Consider the following 22,812-nt stretch of genomic DNA (forward strand, 5'->3'; position numbering starts at 1 on the left):
ATTTTCATTATTTTCCTAGCAGGACTACCAATGAAGGCTCTTCTCTTCCTTGCTGACTGCAGGAGCCTGGGGCATGAAGAAGGTCCTGAAGAGAGGGAGTCTCATCCATATTCTGGTGTCTGCTCCTCAATAGACCTTTGCCACGTTCCTTTCCACAGAGGGTGGGGTGCTTTTGCACTGAGTATTTTGTCTTATTTCAGTCTTACATAACTATTACTAGATTTGAAAATCTTACTTAGCTGCAGGCATGACAAACAGACTCTAATCTAAATAGAGTAGGCCTGGCTTTAAACACTCACATTTTGGGCTGCATTTTAGAGCTCAAGTTAAAAGGTGCTGCATTATTTGGAGCTGTATGTACATTTATCTTTTGATTGCTGCTTGTGAAAGAACCAATTCCCTCTTATTTTTGGTAGGATGGTACTTCCTGGTCTTCCTTGTAAAGGCATTCCTTCCACAAATTTTGTTTGCTATGAGTCTGTGCAGAAGGTTTTCAACAAATCCAACCAGGAGCATTTTTTTGAGAGCTGCAGGACCCTTTTGAGGATGTATGTAAAGAAGGAAGCTGCTCTGTTGTTTGGCTCTAGTCACTTCTGAGCCAAAAACAATCAGATATTAGACCTCAGTGAACTTGTGGATGTCAGAACTATTTTGAGAAATTGGAATACTTCATTGTAACCACATATTTGGCCACGATACCATGTGTGGCCCCAATTCAAAGAAATTGTAAATATTGCCGTTCATCCAAATTATTGTTCCCTTGCTGTGTCTAAACTTCAAAGAAAAACAGTTTCTTAATAGTTTGTATGCTGCTATAAATAACATTTCTCTTTATTGCATACTGAGAAAAGAATAGTATTCCATGAGTCATACTTATTGTGGGGTCTGTAGACAAAGCTCTCAAGGCTTTATGAGCTTCCACCACGTGCAAAAGCCTTAAGGTTCAACAATCTTGCTTCTCCCAGCCATAAATTTAAGGCAGATTCTTAAAATACTCTGACATGATAGCTGAACTTGCTTTAAGAAACACCTTGGTACCAAGTTGCTCTCAGATTCAAAAAGGAGAAAAGCAAAACCTCCTCCTTATGGGCAAGGTGAAGGAAAATCTTTGCCCTGAAATTTCTTGGGTGTGATTGGTGTCATTATTCAATAAGGTGGAGGTAATGTGTTCACTGAATGCTGTAATGCACACCTGCCAGGATAGCTCTGGGAGTTTTTAATTGCTTACTTGAAATTAAACCTACTTAAGAGAAGTGACACTTGGCCATGTCTATTGCAGGTGACACAAATCCCACTCTGTTACAACTCTAGTCCTGTTGAAGACCTTGGTAGCAGAAAGAAAAATTTGACCTTCCTTATTATAATTGACAACTTTGGGCCAAATTGCCAGACAAGCTGCCTCAATACATTTTGATCATTTTGATGTTTCTCTTGTATGAGAATTGCTGTATGTGGAAATTCCAATGGGACTGTATCTTCTGTAAGATAACAAAACCAAAATTATGTTTCTGATGTGTGCAGCTCCTTGCCTACAGAATTACCTTCTGCAAATAAGTACCTTTGAGTGGCCTGAGGCAGCAGAGCTGCAGTTTTATCTGTCCTGTTCAAATGTCAAGAGATGTGAAGTTCAGTGGATGCATCTTGATGTCTCACCAGGCCTGGCTTGGCTGGAAGGTTCGTGGCAGTACTGCTCATTTTGTCTGAACAAGAGCTGAAATAATAAACCAGCCTCTGAGACTGAGCACAGCTTTTCCTTCAGCACCCACCTGACAGGAGAGAGCAGCAATCAGAGCCACAGTAAGGATGGGATCACTGGGAAGTAATTGAAAAAGGCTCTTTGAAGAGATTTCCTGATACTTCATCCAGAAATCTCCCTCCATTTTGCAGTGGCTCTGAGGGAAGCATGTGATGCACTGAAAGACACTGAATAATCTTCTGACTGACCAGATCTATTCCATAACATTGTCAAAGGGCCCAGTAAATACAAATGGGAATCATTTCCATTTCCAAAAGCAAATATAACTGACCTTTTAATGCACTTCTGCAGACAGTCACGTCTGTGAACTTTGCATCCTCAGAGATTGCATTCAGATTGCCTCAAAAGCTATGCCCAAACTTAGAAGATGAAATGAGGCTCTGAATTTAACTTTTTTTCACCCTTTTTTGAATGAGAAAAGCCTTGGTTTGTTGATTTATCCCCAGCTTTAGAGCAGAAGTTCCCACTATAGTGGTCCCCATTATGATTCCATTTTCTGCTTTGCTAAAATGTAACAGTCCCTCATTCCTTTCAATTTGGAGATTGGAGAGAATGATGCTATGTTACTGATATTTTATATTATACTTATATTTTGAATATGTCTTTCATTAGACTTTTATAGGAGAGCAGAGGGAGGAGGAGATGCAAGACAGAACTAAGAGAAGAATTTGTCAGTATATTTAAAGAGCTCAGTCATAGGAATCAAGTGCATCTTGTCCTGGTCTTTCAGTTTGAAAATGAGGATAAAATATGGAATCACTGGGGTCAGAACAGAGCAAGGGAAAGGGAAGCCAAATGCATTGTCAGCAACTTTTCCAAATACAGAATAGTTTAATTGTCTGTCCTTCTTAGGCTGCTTTCCAGACTTAAAAATAGCCAAGATTACTCTTTAATCAACACTTGCAAATTGTGATCTGTGTTTAGCATCCTGCACGTCTGTGCTGTTTGGGGGGTCACAGATTTAGGGGTTTTCCTGAGCAGCTGGGAGGAAGGCCACTGTTCTTTTAGGCACAGAAATAAATGCCAGTTGTGGTAGTGACAGAACTGAAACTTGCATTTTGCCCTTTACCTGCTCTGTCCTCATGTCTAAAATACAGGGAAACGCCACAATATACCGAACTTGTATTAAAATATTTCAAATTAGTGTTTACCAAACTCTGAGATTTCGACCATGCTGGTCTAGAGGGTGCTGTCCTCCACTGCTTTTTGGGGGAAAACTGCCCCCCAGTTCAGAAGGTATTTTTAAGAGTCACTAGGTGATCCAAAGGAATTCTGCCTACCCCTTTAGATTAATGTATTAATTAATTATTAATTAATTATTTATTAATTAATTAAGATTAATGCATTCACATTTACATCTATGTATTCACATATGTGATTACGTTTCACGTTATCACATTATATACTGTTTATACACATATACACTGTTTACACTCCCCTTAGTCTTTTTTTTTTGGTGTAACTAAATGAATTGTTGTTTCTCCAGGTGTTTAAAAATAAAGAAATAATTTCTTGCTTACAGGCATTAGTGTAATTTGACTTAATCAACTTAATTGAATGTCTATTTGCATCATTCTACTAGTTTTGATGCCTTCAGCTGTAGCTTTTATATTTCCCAGACTCTGCACTGCACTGGGGTGTGACTCTGAACTCCATATAAAGTGTTACAAGTTCTCCTCCCAGCTCAGTCACACAGAACAATCCTTTTCCAGCCCCAGAACCAAGGACACGCTGCAGCTTCAGCCCCAAAAAGTGCAAACAGCAGAATTGAGGAGAGAATCTGGGAGGATGGGACTGCAGAACCTGGAGCTGGAATGGGACAATTAACCCCAATATGGGAATGGACCAAAACTTATAAAAGTGTGAAAACTCGTGACTCTGAGCCCATCTTGGGTGTAACCTCAGCTGGGCTCTTGCACTGCCCAAGTGAATCCTTTGAAGAGCTTTTAATAAATCCCTGCTTTATTCCTTTAACTCTGTCCAGCCTCTGCTCCAGGGACCCTCTCCAGCATCAGTTTCAGTAGAAAAAACCTCATTAGAACTTGTAACTGAACTAAAACTCTGCTGATTAAAAGCAGCTGATGACCCACATATAATAGATATGGCATTATACATGTTTATAATGTCCTCTGAAATGGAATAAGAAATTAAATGTGAAAATGTCTGGAGGGAGGAAAATATTGCACTATCTCTGCATATTGTATTGTCATCTCCACAAATGACTCTGAAGGAAGAATTACTCATTTTGGAAACAGAGAATGTAATGAAATATCCATGAAAGGTCTGAAAACTGGATGGTTACAGTGACTGCTATAAATAGTTTTCCATAAGCTAAATAAGGGTTTTTGGTGAAACGTCCAGGTGCTGATTTGGGCAAGTCACTAAATGTGTTGGGAAATGGGGTTGTCTGAGTTTGAGCTGCTGGAATACTTTGGAATTCTTAAGCCACAACAAGTATTACAATGTGGTCCTTATTTTGGCTACAATGCCCCTCCTGCATCTCTTCTTTCTCATGTCCTCCTGTTTGTAACTTCTCCTTAAGCACTGCAGAGTAGCAGAAATGTTGTGCTTGATTAAAGCAAATGGTACCAGAGGGGCAGTCAGAACAATGCTTCCATAATCTGGTAAAATATTCTCAGGAAGGAAAAAAACTGTGAAATGACTGTGAAATGACTCTGTTTCTAAAAAAAAAAAAAAAAAAGGAACAACTTGAATGGTTCTTCTCAAAGATGAGCAGGTCGTGGAGCTCATCCATCACTTCCATCAACATCATGGCAACAGGAGTTGTGGAAAGAAGTGCTCAGCTGCAGGTTTTCTGATCTTGCCCTGTGGCTTTGTGCCAGTAACCCTGCTGTTAGGTAAGGTTTTGCTTCAGCTCTGGTCTTTCTAACTCTGACATGCAGTCAGAGGGACACTTGTAAACATGGGTGAGGAAAATAGCAGCGTCCCACTCCCATGAGTATTAGTTACAGCACAGAACACTTTATGGGGCTGCTCAGTTTTCTCTCCCTCTGCTTGAAAAGTTCTGATATTACTTGGTCTCTATTGTTTCATTCTATTTATAACCTGCAGCTACCCAGATCAGCTCACTGTAGCTCCCTTGCTACACTAGAAGAATGTTATTGTCGCCTTTCTGTCTAAAATTACCCTAGTGTGCTTTATCTTCTCAGTTTCCTCTTATTATTCTCCCTCAGATCATTGTTCTTGATTCTGTTTCTAAAAGTATTGCATTGATTTCCTGTCTCTCTCCCTGTGTTTTGATTATTAAGATGATAAATGTTTTAAGATCGTCTGTCATTTATTACCTATATTGTATCTCTCTTACCCTGAACTGCTACCCTGAATTTAAGAGCTGAATCACAAGCCTAATGACTCCAGAACAGCCATCAAACATCTCTGTGTTCTTTGTTTTATTACTTCATTTCCAAGGTGCTGGCAACAAAGAACTGTTTGTTTTCCAGGAGCAGGAGATGATTGCTTGTATTTACCTCTCTGAAACCAACATCCTCTGTGTCTGTCAGAGAAACAGCTTCCAAAGAGAAGCTGCTGTAACAAAAATATACATCTTATTTGATTTGCTTTAGCTCATAAATCAGATACGTGCAAAACCTGAAAGTTTCAGGTCCATAACTATGTTACTTCTTTAATGTTCAAGCTTTGGAGTCAAATGATTCCAAGTCAAAAGTGGACTGCAGCTCATGAGTTAGTGAGGTTTAAAGTCTTTAAGTTTTTGAAACCAGTGTTGTTTTCCTACACAGAATGCTAGGACAGCCTAGGTTTCTTCAGGCTGGTAAACTGTCACACAGTTTGATTTAAAAGGGAATAATTTGCACTTTTGCTTGCTTAGAGCCAGCTTTGAGCGGGTGAGAGCTCACACAGCTCTGCTGCTGGGGGAGCCTCCTGCCCCAGGGGCAATGCCCTCACTGCAGTGTATAACCTTGTCTCTGACTCCAGGTCTCTCCTTTTTCTCTGATTCTGCTGATGTGCAGTTACACTTCCCTGGAGGAAGGCAAGGCCTGTCCTGCAGGGGTGTCCTCGGGGACGCTGGAGAGGAAAGGGGCACGTGAGCGACCAAAGGCTGGCATGAATCTGGGGGAGTGGAGAGAAATGGAGCTATGAAAAAGAAAACTGGGTGAAAGGCAAGGACCACAAGAGTGAGGAGAGGTGGGCACCAGTCCCTGTGAGCTTGGCATCCCAAAATCTCCTGCTGGAGGCAGAGCCTGGCACGCCTACACCCTGTGAACTTCAGTGCAGCTAAAGCCCTGCTTAAGGATGTCATCCAAAGATTCAAAACAAAAGCTAACCCAGCCCACGTGTTGGAACATGGCTGGATACCATTGGCTCGAGTGGAATTTCACTCCAGCAGGGGCTTACTCCAGCCATGATCCTATATTCGGAAAGATAAACACCAACGTATGCCTACATCCAGAACACAGGCTATTCAGGGGAGATAAGGCAAGAGAAAGTAAATATCAATCATTCTATAGACCAGGATGCCAGCTGACCTTGTGTTTTGTCAGCTCACTTGCCAATGTTTGCTCTGCTGAAAGGAAAACTTGAGTCCTCCTTGGCAATGTTTGTGAATGGATCGGCGCGCTCGCCTTTGCGCTCGCCTGTCCCAGCTCTGCAAACGAGACAGGGAGTGATGAACACACCCTGCTGACTACACCAGCAGCACCCTGGCTGCTCCCAGTGCAGCCCAGCCAGGAACAGGGCCAGGGAGGGATGCCTGATGGGCACAGAGTGTGAAAGGATCCGCGCGGAGCTGAGGATGTTTGCCCAGCCATAAAGAGAAGGTGTGTGTGTGTGACTCCACACAAAACCCAACATCCTGTTTAGCAAAGGAAGTCTCTTGGTTTTTCATGGAGCCAGTCATCCTTGCATTTGCATCTTTGGACAGGAGAAATAAGGAGCAAAAGTAAAAATAGCTGCAGGGTCAGACTTTCTTCCTGAAAGCTGCTTTGCATGGGCTCAGACAGAGAGATTTAATTGTGTGGTCAGGGCCTGAGTGGGAACTCTGCTTTATCTCTGAGCAATGGAACAACTTCCATCTGCTCAGCTGGAGCAGAAACCTTCTCTGTTTCTGACAACACTTGGCATAGTGTTGACACTCAAACTACAATTTTCCACTTTTTTTTTGACCCTCAGATAGCTTGGTTTATGGGAAAATTTTACTACCTGCATTCTTTCTATTTAATGGAACTGCCATTCTGCCACAAAATGCATTTTCTTGAGGAGGAGGAAGCTGCAACACAGTGGGCTGTACACAGACAGCTTAATTCACTTTTAGTGAAGCCTTGCAGAGTGGCCTGGCCACCGGAGATGGAGGCTGCAGAGTTATCTCTTCACATCAGTGGTTTCCAGATCCATAATTCAGATGGAAACCTTTGTCACTTTTAGGCCAGTGAAAGTCATCTCAGGATCCCGAGAGCCAAAGAGCATTTTTTTCCACCTTGTGTATAATGGCAAACAATAAATATTCCAAAAACCTCTCCCAGGTCTGTAGCAACAGCAAGGCAGGGGCTGTGATGCACATGTGGAGCTTTGCAAATGGTTTTATTCATGGGCTCAAGGTGGAATAAAGCCACATTCCCTCTTGCTGGAGGGGGCTTGGAGTGGAGGTTTCTCCAAAAAAGGAGCATATTTGGGCAAGGTCTTTGCAGAAAGAAAATTTGCAGTTGGTTCAGCCATAGAGCACTTACTTACAGGAAAAAAAAAAAAAAAAAAAAAAAAAAAAAATCCTTTAAGGGAAAAAACACCCCAAAACCAAAATGTCATAATTTTTTTCGTTTTAGGCATGTGTTACTATTCTCTATGAGAACCTTGGTGTGGGGTTTGTTTATGGGTTTTTTTTTGTTTTTATTTAATAGCAATAGTTAAGTATTATTAGAGACTTTGCCTACACACTTTTATATACACTGCAAAGCTATTTGATCAAAATGCAACCCCTGACATCTTTGAAATGCCTTCTTCTAGAAATACAAGCTAATGCCTTTTTATAGTAACATACTGACAAAGATAATTTATATATTCTACAGTATAGAAAATACTGCAGGCAGTGCTATTTTTAGCTGTGCAACCTCTAAGCATATTTAACTATATAGTAGGAAATTGGCTTTTAACAGGTGAATAACTTAATATAGCAGGGCAGATGGATTACAGATGTGGACAATGTCTGTCCAGATCCCTGTTTTTTCCTGGCTCTAAATTATTCATCTGGGATGGCCAGAAGCCAGCTCTGGGGATTATTGATAAAAGTGAGTTAAGAATAGATTAGAACATTTCTCTTGTGCAGTATAATGTTTCTCTGTTGACTGCGTTATTTTCCATCTTCCATTAAGCACTGCAAGCCAGACTTTTTTAACCCAATTTTAAACTATTCATGTTCTGCACACGTAATATTATTATAAATGCTTGAGTTCCTTGTTTGCAGGGCAAGGGGTGTTCCTTTAAAAGACATGATGTTGTAAACAAGAAGACAAACATTTCAGCATTTTGCCTAGGCATGGATTTTCTGAAGAAGTAAAACTTTTCTTCCAAAATATTTCCAGTTGTCAGAGCTGAGTGGCTGAAATGTGCAGTACCCTCTCATTTTAGCTGGTGGTGCTGGTGCCATTCTCCTGTGACTGTCAAAGTCTTAGCCCAGCTGGGGGTTTTTGTGTTTTTTTCTTGTTCTCTGTCACTTTTTTCACTATTGCTCTTTATTTTTAGTAAATCTAGATTACTGAGAAGATTAAAGTTCTTGAACAGATAGAGGTGCATATGGTAAATTAATTTGAGACTGGTAGTGGAAAAAGCATCATTCCTTCTAAAACACAAAATAAATTAGGTTTACTCTGCAGCTGTGCAGCATAGCTCTAATAACTATGAAAAGTAAACAAAAACTGTACAGTGGTGTTAGAAATGTGATTCTGTCCCTACAAAGGCCTTAAGGACATTTTCCTACATTAGCATAATGCTTTGAGGAATTTGAAATTCATTTGAGGCTAAAAGAGGAAAAAAAAAAAAGGAAAAAAAAGTTTCACTAGTGAGGAAACAAAAAGGTATAAATAGAATCCAGAATCTTGAGGTTTATTTTGGAATGGAAGTATTTTAGTCTTTGGTCACATTTCTCACCTTTGTTGGGGTGAATAGCTGTAAGGAAGGATAGTGTATATATGAAGGTACTGTTGTTAAAATGTCCAGCACTTTATTTTTATTACTCCTGGCTTTGCATTTGTGTTTAACTGGGACAAGTGGAAATACTGAACAGTGGTGGTGCCTCTCACTGAAATGTCATTGCCATTGCAGCCATTGTTTAAATGACAATGACCTCAAGAGAAGGAGGTTTGGTAAGAACAGCAAATGGGGTCTCTGTGGGAAATAGAAACCAAATGATCAAACATGCACAACGTTTGTAGAGGCCATGCAATAAATTACCAGAGTTAACAAAGTGTAATCACAGAAACAGAGGAAAGTTGGAAGCAGAAGATAGCTCCAGCATGGTTCAAAGCTGATGCTGTCTCTCAGATGATTTTCTTTTTCCATTTGCTAATGTGCTAACTCATGATACAGAATCATATCATTGTACACTTGAGGTCTTCAAGATCACTGTTGTTATTCCACTAAGTCTGACTATTTCTTACATTCCCTTGTTACTCTCCATGTTCATGGGAGGGTATATCTTGATGGCCAGCATGAAATTTCTGAGGTGTTCAGCGTTGTTTACAGTCTGGCCATTGAAACTGCTTCTTTTGCTGCCTTTTCTTCATCCCTGCTCTACCTCTTCCTTCCTAAGCCCTTTTCTCTGCTCTCTCTTGGCTGGGCAGTCCTGCCCCATCCTTGAACAAGTTCTGAGCTGATTTGTCTTTCTAACAAAATATAGTAAAATATTTTTTCTGGATCACTTTCTGTCCTTTCAATGGGTTAAAACAGAAGTTAAAACTTCATCAGTTCTGTCATGAGAGCCAAGTCCCCCAGCATCGTGGCTGTTCACATTTGTTGTGCTGAGGAATATATTCAGTGCATATAGTTCACATAGGAGGCCCAGGAGGCTTTGAATTGCTGATTCTTTGGATTAAAAAAGCCTGGGGACCTGTGGCACAGCCAGGTGAGGGGCACTTGGGGACACCACGGCCCCAGACTCAGCCACACATGGATTGTGAGGATATAAAAGCCCAGGGTCTCCTTTTGGGGTCCCTGCTTGGAGACATCAACTTAATTGTTGATTTCTTACTTATTATTGCAGCAAAATTGAACTGCTTTGAGGATCAGGATGAGATGCTGCTATGGGGCCAAGCCAGAGAGGAATTTGGTGTGGCTGTGTGAGTGGGGGGTGTTGCTGGGAAGGGACCAGAGCTCAGGTGGTGCAGGTGTGATGGCCAGAGTGGCTCCTGGGTGGTCAGACAGGGAAGTCTCCTTAGCATGAGCTTGTTCAAAACACTCACTTTGGTGAAAATGTAGAATTCTGAGAGTCCCTGTTAGGATGAATCAGCCAGAGATGGCAGCAATCATTTCCCTGTGGGGCACAGAGGAAAGCACTTGCCTGGTTAACCTTGGCACTTCTGTCTCCTTGGCACTGTTGTTTCCTTTCCCCCTCTACGAAAAGTTTTCTCTTCCTGGACTTTGCATTGTGTTTCCCTGAAAGGTTTCAGTCTCCCTCATGGAAATTATGCAAATGTCACTGTGCGCACGTAAAAAATCTAACAATGGCACAAAAAGTACAGGACCAAAATAGGTTTTGCTGGAAAAAAAAAAAAAAAAAAAGTCCATGGAGCAATGAGAGACCTAATTTCCCTGTTACATATTTGAATTATTAGGAGATACATCTGTTTATCAGTCCACCAAAGCCTCTTTTAAAAAATGAACTATACATTTTAAAAGGAAATGTGTGTACAAATTTAGTGACAGTGATGAAGTAAAAAACCCTGGGATGTAAAAGCAGATTCATTTGCTGCCCCAGATCTTTAACAAATGGGGGAGTTTGGTTCACGTTGCAAAACAAGCTGACCTTCTAGCAGGGGCCAGGCATGAAGCTTTTTGCCAAAGGTGAATGGTTTGGAAAACCGAGCGTGTGTGAAAAGGGAAACAGTGGAAACTATTCCGCGCTTGGAGCGCGCCTGGAAAGCAGCTCTGTAAAATTGTCAGCTCTGACTGAGCAGCTCTGTGCTCTACGTGCAGCCTGAGCCTGAGCCTGAGCCTGGCTGGTGTTCTGTGTGCAGGTTGTGTCCATGCATTGGTGCTGGGGCTTTGTCTGCAGCCAGCAGCACGTGCAGCAGGTGCTGCCCCAGCCCTCCATAAGAGGAATTCTTGCTCTGCAGACTTTCCTCTGCAGGTTTCTTCCTGCCTGCCATGCCCCTGGTCCTGGCTGAGTGCCTTTTGGGGGTGTTTTTGGGGGCTCTGCAGTGCAGACCTAGAGGCCACCCTGCCTTGTGAAGTGTGAGTGCCCCTTTGCCAGAGTGCCAGGTTTCTCTTCCGAGTCACTCAAAAATTCCAGAAAGGAATTCTAGGTCTAGCAAAGGACAGTAATGCCACTGAGTCACTATAGCTTTTCCTAATGTTCTGCTGATGTCTCGAGGTGCTAAATTCACACAAACACGTGCTTGGGTGTAAATATGTGTATTACACGTTGCTACATTTATACTTCAGTTTTCCATCAGACTTTAAGCTCCTGAAGTGTAAGAGACAGGTATAAATGACCTGGAATTGAGTGCCCCTTGTCTGACAGGGGAAGTTAATAATGCTAGTCTCTGAGGGAACCACAGCAAGAAGCATAAATAAGAGCAGAACACTGTGTTCCTTCTTGGGTGTCTTGCCCTAATCCTGACACGTGAGCACCTACCAACACAAATAATGTTATCGGATCAGAATCGCCAGCCAATAATAAATCAGCCCTGGCACTGGCCAGGCTCTCAGTGCTCCACAACAATGTGACCTCCAGCCAGGAAGAGACTTCATATTTGGGCACAGATGCTTGCATGGGTGAGGAGCATCTTTTACCAGTGCTTGGGAGATGTGCATGCAGGTCGGGAAAACAGCAGCAGGGGAAAGTGTAGATTTATAGGGAATCTGTGTGGATGATGTCCTGTCCCAGCTAGCCAGAGCAGCTGCAGGGCAGCAAGGGTTTCCAAACATGGCAGAAATGGGCAGGCTGCAGATGCTGGTGGCATATGGGTTATAGCTCAGAGCTGGACGTTGCTGGTTGTAAATGGTTCACTGCTGACGTACACCGGAAAGGCAAACTTCTCCCTGCAAATGTGAAACACTTGAAAAACTGAACATAGGTAGAAAATGAAACCTGCTTTAGGAGTTACTCACTGTTCTGTCTATAAAAAAAGATTGTCTTTTCCTCTTAAAACTACTTGAGGGCTCAGTGGAGAAACCTCAGTACAACATGAGGTTAGAATTTGCCTCCTCTGAAATGAGCTGGATGTGGAAGAGCCAGTTTCAGTATTCTTTTATTTATAGATATCTTGGTGGCAGTTTTGTTGCAACTGTGTTCCTGTGAGCTATCAGCATCCATCAATGCATTTCAGATAGATCCCTAGCCAGCAGCTCTTGGGTTTTTCCATTCCCTCCCCTGCATTTTCTAAGCCATTTTAAATCCCAGTCAAAGACTGTATCAAGAGTCTTGAGGGGTGGATAAGGCACTAGCAAGAGTATCAAGAGTTCTTGTTGGAAAAATAAGAAGTATTTGGTTCAAAGTATTGATTATACTGGTTATATTTAAACTCCTTTGAAGTCAGTAGTGAGAATCTACTGATCCTATTGCAAGATGAATTATTCCCAAGGATCCAGTGCAAACATTCAGAGCTACTTATCTAGAAGAAGCAGACTCCCAGCACCAGAGACATAATACCACATTTAATGCACATATTTACTCTTTGTGTACTAAGCACAAAGAGAAGGGCGTAGGGCCAGGAAAGAGATAAGGTAGCTTCTATTTTATACCACGAAATTGCATCTGACAACGCGGTGTGTCTATTTGTGGACAGTGCAAATGAGTCTGAGCCGTGTGGGGGAAGTGAGTAAGAAGGGATCCGTGCTGTTAGGTGTACAGCTGGTGGCAGAGGACATCCCCTGTACTTGCTGCACTGTACAGAGGAGGAAGGAAGGGCAGGTTGCACAAAGGCAGTGCCAAGATGTCAGGATTTCCTCCCTGAGAACTTCTGGTGAACGTACAGAGCATTGTGTGCTACCCATATTGCATAAAAGACACGGGTACATCACATCTGTGACAAAAAAGGGCAACGGTGCCTGCAAAACTGGGCACGCAAACGGAGCGCCTGAATTATGGCTGCTTGTAAAACTCTGCTTAGTCTTCCATCTGGAACTGGAGAACTGCTTTGGTTTCCAGAGACACTGTAAATGCACGCTGCTGCCCTAGTTTGGGCAGGGCTGTGGCCAGCTCGTACCCCCACCCCTGTGCAGATCATTCACAGGTAGGTGACACACGAAATCCGCATGGAGCTGGTATTTTTTGGTGCCCTTGTGCATTCTCTAGTTTCTGTGCGGCTCTGCTGCTGCACAGAAGGTCTATAAACATAACCCACAGTCACCTTTTGTACTTTCTCATTTTCTCCCCAAACAAGAATGGTCTGGTCTGGACTTTGCAGTAATCTCTGATGTACAGGCAATCTATCTCCAGTGATGCAGGAAAGGAGCGCAGCCTCTCTCAGCTGCCTGGCAGGAGGACGTCAGGGTTCTGCCTGCTTAAAGGCAAAAGTGCAAAACTTTGCACAGATCAAAGGGACTCAGTTATTCACTTTGCACACACAGAGGCATCCTGTGGTTTCAGGGTAGTGTCAGAGCTGGAGCACCCAAAACAAAACCTGCCTTTCCATCAAGCTGGTGATGGAAATGTCTTTTTACCTTGCAGTGCAGCACTGCTGCCTGCATGTCCCACAGCAACAAGCACTGTCAGCTGCCATCAAACTTTTCAATCACTTTGAAATTCACCCATGAAGCAACTCCTCTGTGGAGCCCAGCAGCAAAGAGCAAATTGGCACTGGAGACCTTTCTCATAGCGCTTCGCTGAGCTATCTCAGAGATTTGTATGTGATGCTGGCAGTTTCTCTGAAAGAATAATCAAAACTCCTCGAAGTGTTTAAGGAAAATATGGCAAGAATTTAAGCCTTGTGTTAGAAAAGTTGTTTGTATCATTCCTCAGAGAATTTATTTATAAACAATGTTGTGGTACATTAACTTCTTGTGCACCCAGTCCTACCCGACCCTCTTTCAGTCTCTTGAAATGTTTAGATAGAAAATGTAAATATATCTTATAATGCTTACTTATTGTCTGTCTCTTGCATCATTGACAAAGATGCAACCAGGTTTAGAGTTAAACTACAGTGATTGTTTAAAAATGTGCTGTTTCATGGACTCTTAAGTAAAATGTTTGAGTTCTGGGTTCTGCCTGGACTTCATTTTTTTCTTTCTCCAAATTTTTCATTGCCCTGTCATCAACATGGAAGAAAGATGTGTGATCAAAAAGAGATGTAGGCCCAACATACTTAGGTCAGTGGCATCTGTGTGGTCAGATCCTAAATCCACATAGTTGCAGGCATGAGGGCTGGACAGTAGGAGAGAACAGCTTCAGGAAAGAGCTGCCTTTACCCTGGCATTGCCTCAGCATTTGTAACAGCTCCACAGGCTGTCTCTGGATCCAGGATAATGTGCTGCTAAATGTGAGTAATGACATCTGTATCTGGCTCGTGGTAACAAAAAAAAAACCAACAAAACAACACTCCAGAAACCCTGAAAACCTCCAGGCCCTAAAATCATTTAGAATTAGAGAAAAAAGAAAAGAATCAAAAGCAAAAACAACCACAACAAACAATGTTTGTTGGATGAACAATGATCCAGTGCCTGTTTCTGGGTCTGTGTCCATCCCCTCTGTTGTCTGCCTGCAGGTTTTTCCATTGTGTGCCTGTATTTTGGCAGTTTGATATGATTCTTGCAGTCTGAAGCACAGGGCTCATACATCAAAGGGGGATCCCACCCCCGCCTGGGTTATGGCCATACATGGTATTTAGATTTATAAACCCAGTAAAACTGCTGCTATTTTAAGAAGATGCTGCCAGAAGTCTGGCTCTGGCCCTCTGGAACTAGGTCTAAATAATAATTTTTAAATGTTCCACAGTGGTGGCTCTATCCCCCTCCAGCAGATTCTCTGTGCTGCAGCAACAAAGGCAATGACACTGCAGCATTTTATGTTAGTCCTAAACACTCAGTAAGAATTAAAAAGCTAAGGCCTCTTAAATAATAAGAAAAAGGGGATTTGCTTTGGGGAGGAAAGTGGGAATTATTAGCCTTGCAGTCTTTCATGCTATTGGAAGTCACATTTCAACCCTTGCTCTGCAACCGCAAATGTTACAGATATGTTTTTAAAAGAAAATTGAATTAGTTTTACTTTAAACAACAGCTCAAGTAACTTACAGCTCTCATAGAGCAGAAAGGACACCAGAGGAGTTAAAAATGCTGCCCAAGTGCAATGTGCTTTTGATCTACGCCTGGTTCTAAGGCTTAAACTTTCACTTTCCATTTTCCTCGCCCAAACCTTGTCGAATAATCTCTCCACAGCACATTACTAAACAGCCAGCTAATTAGCATGTCCTGATTGTTTTCTGCTCTGGTAGCAGCAAGCAGTGGTTTCCTCAGTGCCCTGCCTTTGCTGCTCCTCTCAGGAAGCTGTGTCATGAGGACATGGCAATGTCAGACACCTCCCCGTGAACCAAAAGGGAAAGGCACATTTCCAAATGTGTGTCCTGGGGTGCAGCACTGACTGGCATGGAAAGAATTCAGAAGTGGCATGGTGAGCAGTGTGTGTAGGGGTGCTGGGTGTGAGTGGGGCTTCACTAAAAAAGCCTCGTGCTGGCAGACAGCTGTTTGAGTAAGTCTTGAATGGAGAACAAAAAGTCCACTTTTTGGGCTGGTTTGTGTCGACAGCAAACCAAACAAGCAGGGAGCACCGGGTTTCTATTTTTAAACCAAACATTCCTTTGGTTTTGTGCAGAATGATGTGTGAGCAGGGCAGGGTGCACCTTGTGTGTGTGATGATGGGGACTGCATGAGAGTCCCTCGTGGATGGAGAGGTGGGAATGTGCCCAGGGAGTGCAGAGTAAATAACCCCCCTGCTCTCAGTCCATTCCAGGTGACACTGTGTGCTGCAGGTGTGCCACTGCCCTGAGTCCATTCCAGGTGACACTGTGTGCTGCAGGTGTGCCACAACCCTGAGTCCATTCCAGGTGACACTGTGTGCTGCAGGTGTGTCACAGCTCTCAGTCCATTCCTGGTGACACTGTGTGCTGCAGGTGTGTCACAGCCCTGAGTCCCTCCAGGTGACACTGTGTGCTGCAGGTGTGTCACAGCCCTGAGTCTCTCCAGGTGACACTGTGTGCTGCAGGTGTGCCACAGCCCTGAGTCCCTCCTGGTGACACTGTGTGCTGCAGGCGTGTCACAGCTCTGAGTCCCTCACTGGTGACACTGTGTGCTGCAGGTGTGTCACTGCCCTGAGTCTCTCCAGGTGACACTGTGTGCTGCAGGTGTGCCACTGCCCTGAGTCCATTCCTGGTGACACTGTGTGCTGCAGGTGTGTCACAGCCCTGAGTCCATTCCAGGTGACACTGTGTGCTGCAGGTGTGTCACAGCTCTGAGTCCATTCCTGGTGACACTGTGTGCTGCAGGTGTGTCACAGCCCTGAGTCTCTCCAGGTGACACTGTGTGCTGCAGGTGTGCCACTGCCCTGAGTCCATTCCTGGTGACACTGTGTGCTGCAGGTGTGTCACAGCCCTGAGTCCATTCCAGGTGACACTGTGTGCTGCAGGTGTGTCACAGCTCTGAGTCCATTCCTGGTGACACTGTGTGCTGCAGGTGTGCCACAGCCCTGAGTCCATTCCAGGTGACACTGTGTGCTGCAGGTGTGTCACTGCCCTGAGTCCCTCACTGGTGACACTGTGTGCTGCAGGTGTGTCACAGCCCTGAGTCCATTCCTGGTGACACTGTGTGCTGCAGGTGTGTCACAGCCCTGAGTCCATTCCAGGTGACACTGTGTGCTGCAGGTGTGTCAGAGCTCTGAGTCCATTCCTGGTGACACTGTGTGCTGCAGGTGTGCCACTGCCCTGAGTCCATTCCAGGTGACACTGTGTGCTGCAGGTGTGTCACTGCCCTGAGTCCCTCACTGGTGACACTGTGTGCTGCAGGTGTGTCACAGCCCTGAGTCCCTCCAGGTGACACTGTGTGCTGCAGGTGTGCCACTGCCCTGAGTCCATTCCTGGTGACACTGTGTGCTGCAGGTGTGTCACAGCCCTGAGTCCATTCCTGGTGACACTGTGTGCTGCAGGTGTGTCACAGCTCTGAGTTCCTCACTGGTGACACTGTGTGCTGCAGGTGTGTCACAGCCCTGAGTCCATTCCTGGTGACACTGTGTGCTGCAGGTGTGCCACAGCCCTGAGTCCCTCACTGGTGACACTGTGTGCTGCTGGTGTGTCACTGCCCTGAGTCCATTCCAGGTGACACTGTGTGCTGCAGGTGTGCCACAGCCCTGAGTCCCTCCTGGTGACACTGTGTGCTGCAGGTGTGTCACAGCCCCGAGTCCCTCCAGGTGACACTGTGTGCTGCAGGTGTGCCACAGCCCTGAGTCCATTCCTGGTGACACTGTGTGCTGCAGGTGTGTCACAGCCCTGAGTCCATTCCTGGTGACACTGTGTGCTGCAGGTGTGTCACTGCCCTGAGTCCCTCCAGGTGACACTGTGTGCTGCAGGTGTGTCACAGCCCTGAGTCCCTCCAGGTGACACTGTGTGCTGCAGGTGTGTCACTGCCCTGAGTCCCTCCCTGGTGACACTGTGTGCTGCAGGTGTGCCACTGCCCTGAGTCCATTCCTGGTGACACTGTGTGCTGCAGGTGTGTCACAGCCCTGAGTCCTTCCTGGTGACACTGTGTGCTGCAGGTGTGTCACTGCCCTGAGTCCCTCCAGGTGACACTGTGTGCTGCAGGTGTGTCACAGCCCTGAGTCCCTCCAGGTGACACTGTGTGCTGCAGGTGTGTCACTGCCCTGAGTCCCTCCCTGGTGACACTGTGTGCTGCAGGTGTGCCACTGCCCTGAGTCCATTCCTGGTGACACTGTGTGCTGCAGGTGTGTCACTGCCCTGAGTCCCTCCTGGTGACACTGTGTGCTGCAGGTGTGCCACAGCCCTGAGTCCATTCCTGGTGACACTGTGTGCTGCAGGTGTGCCACTGCCCTGAGTCCATTCCAGGTGACACTGTGTGCTGCAGGTGTGTCACTGCCCTGAGTCCATTCCTGGTGACACTGTGTGCTGCAGATGTGCCACAGCCCTGAGTCCATTCCAGGTGACACTGTGTGCTGCAGGTGTGCCACAACCCTGAGTCCCTCCAGGTGACACTGTGTGCTGCAGGTGTGTCACAGCTCTGAGTCCCTCACTGGTGACACTGTGTGCTGCAGGTGTGTCACAGCCCTGAGTCCCTCCAGGTGACACTGTGTGCTGCAGGTGTGCCACAGCTCTGAGTCCCTCACTGGTGACACTGTGTGCTGCAGGTGTGTCACTGCCCTGAGTCCCTCACTGGTGACACTGTGTGCTGCAGGTGTGCCACAGCCCTGAGTCCATTCCAGGTGACACTGTGTGCTGCAGGTGTGTCACAGCCCTGAGTCCATTCCTGGTGACACTGTGTGCTGCAGATGTGCCACAGCCCTGAGTCCCTCCAGGTGACACTGTGTGCTGCAGGTGTGTCACAGCCCTGAGTCCCTCCAGGTGACACTGTGTGCTGCAGGTGTGTCACAGCTCTGAGTCCCTCCTGGTGACACTGTGTGCTGCAGGTGTGCCACAGCCCTGAGTCCATTCCTGGTGACACTGTGTGCTGCAGGTGTGTCACAGCCCTGAGTCCATTCCAGGTGACACTGTGTGCTGCAGGTGTGTCACTGCCCTGAGTCCCTCCTGGTGACACTGTGTGCTGCAGGTGTGCCACAACCCTGAGTCCATTCCAGGTGACACTGTGTGCTGCAGGTGTGCCACAGCTCTCAGTCCATTCCAGGTGACACTGTGTGCTGCAGGTGTGTCACAGCTCTCAGTCCATTCCAGGTGACACTGTGTGCTGCAGGTGTGCCACAGCCCTGAGTCCATTCCTGGTGACACTGTGTGCTGCAGGTGTGCCACAGCCCTGAGTCCCTGACTGGTGACACTGTGTGCTGCAGGTGTGCCACAGCCCTGAGTCCATTCCTGGTGACACTGTGTGCTGCAGGTGTGCCACAACCCTGAGTCCATTCCAGGTGACACTGTGTGCTGCAGGTGTGTCACAGCTCTCAGTCCATTCCAGGTGACACTGTGTGCTGCAGGTGTGCCACAGCCCTGAGTCCCTGACTGGTGACACTGTGTGCTGCAGGTGTGCCACAGCCCTGAGTCCATTCCTGGTGACACTGTGTGCTGCAGGTGTGCCACAACCCTGAGTCCATTCCAGGTGACACTGTGTGCTGCAGGTGTGTCACAGCTCTCAGTCCATTCCTGGTGACACTGTGTGCTGCAGGTGTGCCACAACCCTGAGTCCATTCCTGGTGACACTGTGTGCTGCAGGTGTGTCACAGCTCTCAGTCCATTCCAGGTGACACTGTGTGCTGCAGGTGTGCCACAGCCCTGAGTCCATTCCTGGTGACACTGTGTGCTGCAGGTGTGTCACAGCTCTCAGTCCATTCCAGGTGACACTGTGTGCTGCAGGTGTGTCACTGCCCTGAGTCCATTCCTGGTGACCCTGTGTGCTGCAGGTGTGCCACAGCCCTGAGTCCCTCCAGGTGACCCTGTGTGCTGCAGGTGTGCCACAGCTCTGAGTCCCTCACTGGTGACACTGTGTGCTGCAGGTGTGTCACTGCCCTGAGTCCCTCACTGGTGACACTGTGTGCTGCAGATGTGCCACAGCCCTGAGTCCCTCCAGGTGACACTGTGTGCTGCAGGTGTGTCACTGCCCTGAGTCCCTCCAGGTGACACTGTGTGCTGCAGGTGTGTCACTGCCCTGAGTCCCTCCAGGTGACACTGTGTGCTGCAGGTGTGCCACAGCCCTGAGTCCCTGACTGGTGACACTGTGTGCTGCAGGTGTGTCACAGCCCTGAGTCTCTCCAGGTGACACTGTGTGCTGCAGGTGTGTCACAGCCCTGAGTCCCTCCTGGTGACACTGTGTGCTGCAGGTGTGTCACAGCTCTAAGTCCATTCCAGGTGACACTGTGTGCTGCAGGTGTGCCACAACCCTGAGTCCATTCCAGGTGACACTGTGTGCTGCAGGTGTGTCACAGCCCTGAGTCCATTCCTGGTGACACTGTGTGCTGCAGGTGTTACACAGCCCTGAGTCCATTCCAGGTGACACTGTGTGCTGCAGGTGTGTCACTGCCCTGAGTCCCTGACTGGTGACACTGTGTGCTGCAGGTGTGCCACAGCCCTGAGTCCCTCCTGGTGACACTGTGTGCTGCAGGTGTGTCACAGCTCTCAGTCCATTCCTGGTGACACTGTGTGCTGCAGGTGTGCCACAACCCTGAGTCCATTCCAGGTGACACTGTGTGCTGCAGGTGTGTCACTGCCCTGAGTCCCTGACTGGTGACACTGTGTGCTGCAGGTGTGTCACAGCTCTGAGTCCCTCCTGGTGACACTGTGTGCTGCAGGTGTGTCACTGCCCTGAGTCCATTCCTGGTGACACTGTGTGCTGCAGGTGTGCCACAGCCCTGAGTCCATTCCTGGTGACACTGTGTGCTGCAGGTGTGCCACAGCCCTGAGTCCCTCCAGGTGACACTGTGTGCTGCAGGTGTGCCACTGCCCTGAGTCCCTCCTGGTGACACTGTGTGCTGCAGGTGTGTCACAGCTCTGAGTCCATTCCAGGTGACACTGTGTGCTGCAGGTGTGTCACTGCCCTGAGTCCATTCCAGGTGACACTGTGTGCTGCAGGTGTGTCACTGCCCTGAGTCCATTCCTGGTGACACTGTGTGCTGCAGGTGTGCCACAGCCCTGAGTCCATTCCTGGTGACACTGTGTGCTGCAGGTGTGCCACAACCCTGAGTCCCTCCTGGTGACACTGTGTGCTGCAGGTGTGCCACAGCCCTGAGTCCCCCCCTAACCTTCCTCTCAGCCACAGGAGCAGGTGGAAGTGATGGGCAGCTTTGTCACCAAGCTGTGCCACACGTTCCCACTCCGAGCCAGCACTGACACTTGTGACAGTGCCGTGGAAGGGGAGGCAGGATCCTGCTCCCTGTCTGTGCCAGGAATGCCAGAGCTGGCATCCTGCTGGGGGTGAGGGAGGACGTGTGGGCGAGAGGGTAGGGTTGCAACACCCTAAATATAGATGGGAAGTCCCCAGCTCGGCTGCTGTGGGACTGCATTCCAGTCTCTGACAATAGTGCATGACTTTCTGACTGCATTTTCCAGCATAGTGCTGGCTTTGCCTCTTTTAAAAGTGCCTTGTGTTGTGCTCTTCAAGCCCTGTCATAATATAGAAACACATCCCTGATGTAAAGCTGAGCAAGCACTTTCTATTAGAGTGCATGTCCTTGTCTGTGATGTTAAATAAGCTTGTCCTGGACTCCTGCAGTGATAATTCAGAAAGAGAACTTTTAATCACACTGATTTTTTTTACCCTTTGTGGATGGCTGCATTTGCCCCTTCCTTAGCTGCAGAATTCAGCAACTGGCACCACCATCTGTGTGTGCTTATGAGAGTGTACAGGAGGGACAGAGAAAATATGAATCTCCTATGTCCTGGTTACAACCTCAGCAAAAGGAAACTTTTCAGCTTTGCTTTAACCCGTTCCTAGACCCATATGTCAACAGATCCCTGTAGCTCTTAGAGATGGGGCTCTGCACATTGGCACAAATCTCTGCTCCTTGTCCCCCTCAGCATGGCTGAAGGGAGCAAAGACAAGATGATCCCACTCTGAGCTGTGACAGCAAACCACTGCTTGGAGATTTGTTACAGTCTGGCCATCAGCTCCAATCATCACTCAGCCTAACTTCTTTTTTTATTTTTTTTTTTTAATCTAGCCAGTCATATCTCGAAGCTGTTGATACTTTCGACCTCTGGATGATCCAGAGTGTAATTACAGAGTGTGCAGGGACATGTTCTCTCTTGTTTGTTTTAGATCTGCCTCCCAGCAGATGCAGTTGGGTGCCAGACGCTTCCCGCATCGTGTGAAGCAGGGTTTGTTTTCTCGGTTTTTTTTTTTTTAAACTCACACTATTTGCAAAATCATAAACAGGCCCCTCTGCCTGTTTAAAATATTTAACCCTGTCAAAACTGGCTGTTGGGGAACAAGGTGAGAGGACAGACCCTGTGCCAGCTCCCCGAGCAGCGTGGGGATGAACGTGGGTCTGATTTCACAACCCGGGGCTTTCTGCTCATCCTCCTGTTCCCATGGGCTTTTCTGTGGGAAACAAGCCTCCAAAAGGGAAAGTTGTGTGCTGTGATAACCGGATTTCTCTCAAGTGCTGGCTGCTGAAGGCAGTGGGAGCACAGGGAAGCTAAAACTGCTTTTGAAAGCTGCTCTGATGTCACCAGGGGATTTCCTACGTGTCTCTATTTTCCACCTCCTCCCAGTAATGTATGGCAGTAAAATAAGATCTAGTGTTAGGAAATTGCTTTGGAGTTAGCTCAGGTTCGTCCAAGATTTAAAGGGATTCCTGAATGTTTGTGTTCCTGGAACCTTACTCCACATGAAAATCCATTTTGGCTCAATGTGTTTCCCTGAATAGGCTAAACTAAGTAAGGGAATGGCAGCTGGGTACCAGCACCTGAATGTTTCTATCCTGGGCCCAATATTCTGGCTTATTTTATTCCAAATTAACTATTCCAGCAAATTGTCTGATGAAAAAAAATGTTTAGTGGAACTGTGGAAATAATTAAACCTTTTTTTTTTTTCCAGTAAACCAAGGCATCACTGTAACCTAATTGAATTGCTTCATATTTTCCCAGACTAAGGAACTGAGAGGATATTTTGGATAGAAAATTCTGTTGTGCTGATCTTTCTAAATGCCAGTCTCTATACCAACCATGTCTTTTTAGCAAAATCCTATAGTCTGTTTAAAAGGCCTTGTTTTA

Source organism: Oenanthe melanoleuca, chromosome 8 (genome assembly GCF_029582105.1).
Source record: "Oenanthe melanoleuca isolate GR-GAL-2019-014 chromosome 8, OMel1.0, whole genome shotgun sequence".
In the NCBI taxonomy this organism is placed as follows: Eukaryota; Metazoa; Chordata; class Aves; order Passeriformes; family Muscicapidae; genus Oenanthe; species Oenanthe melanoleuca.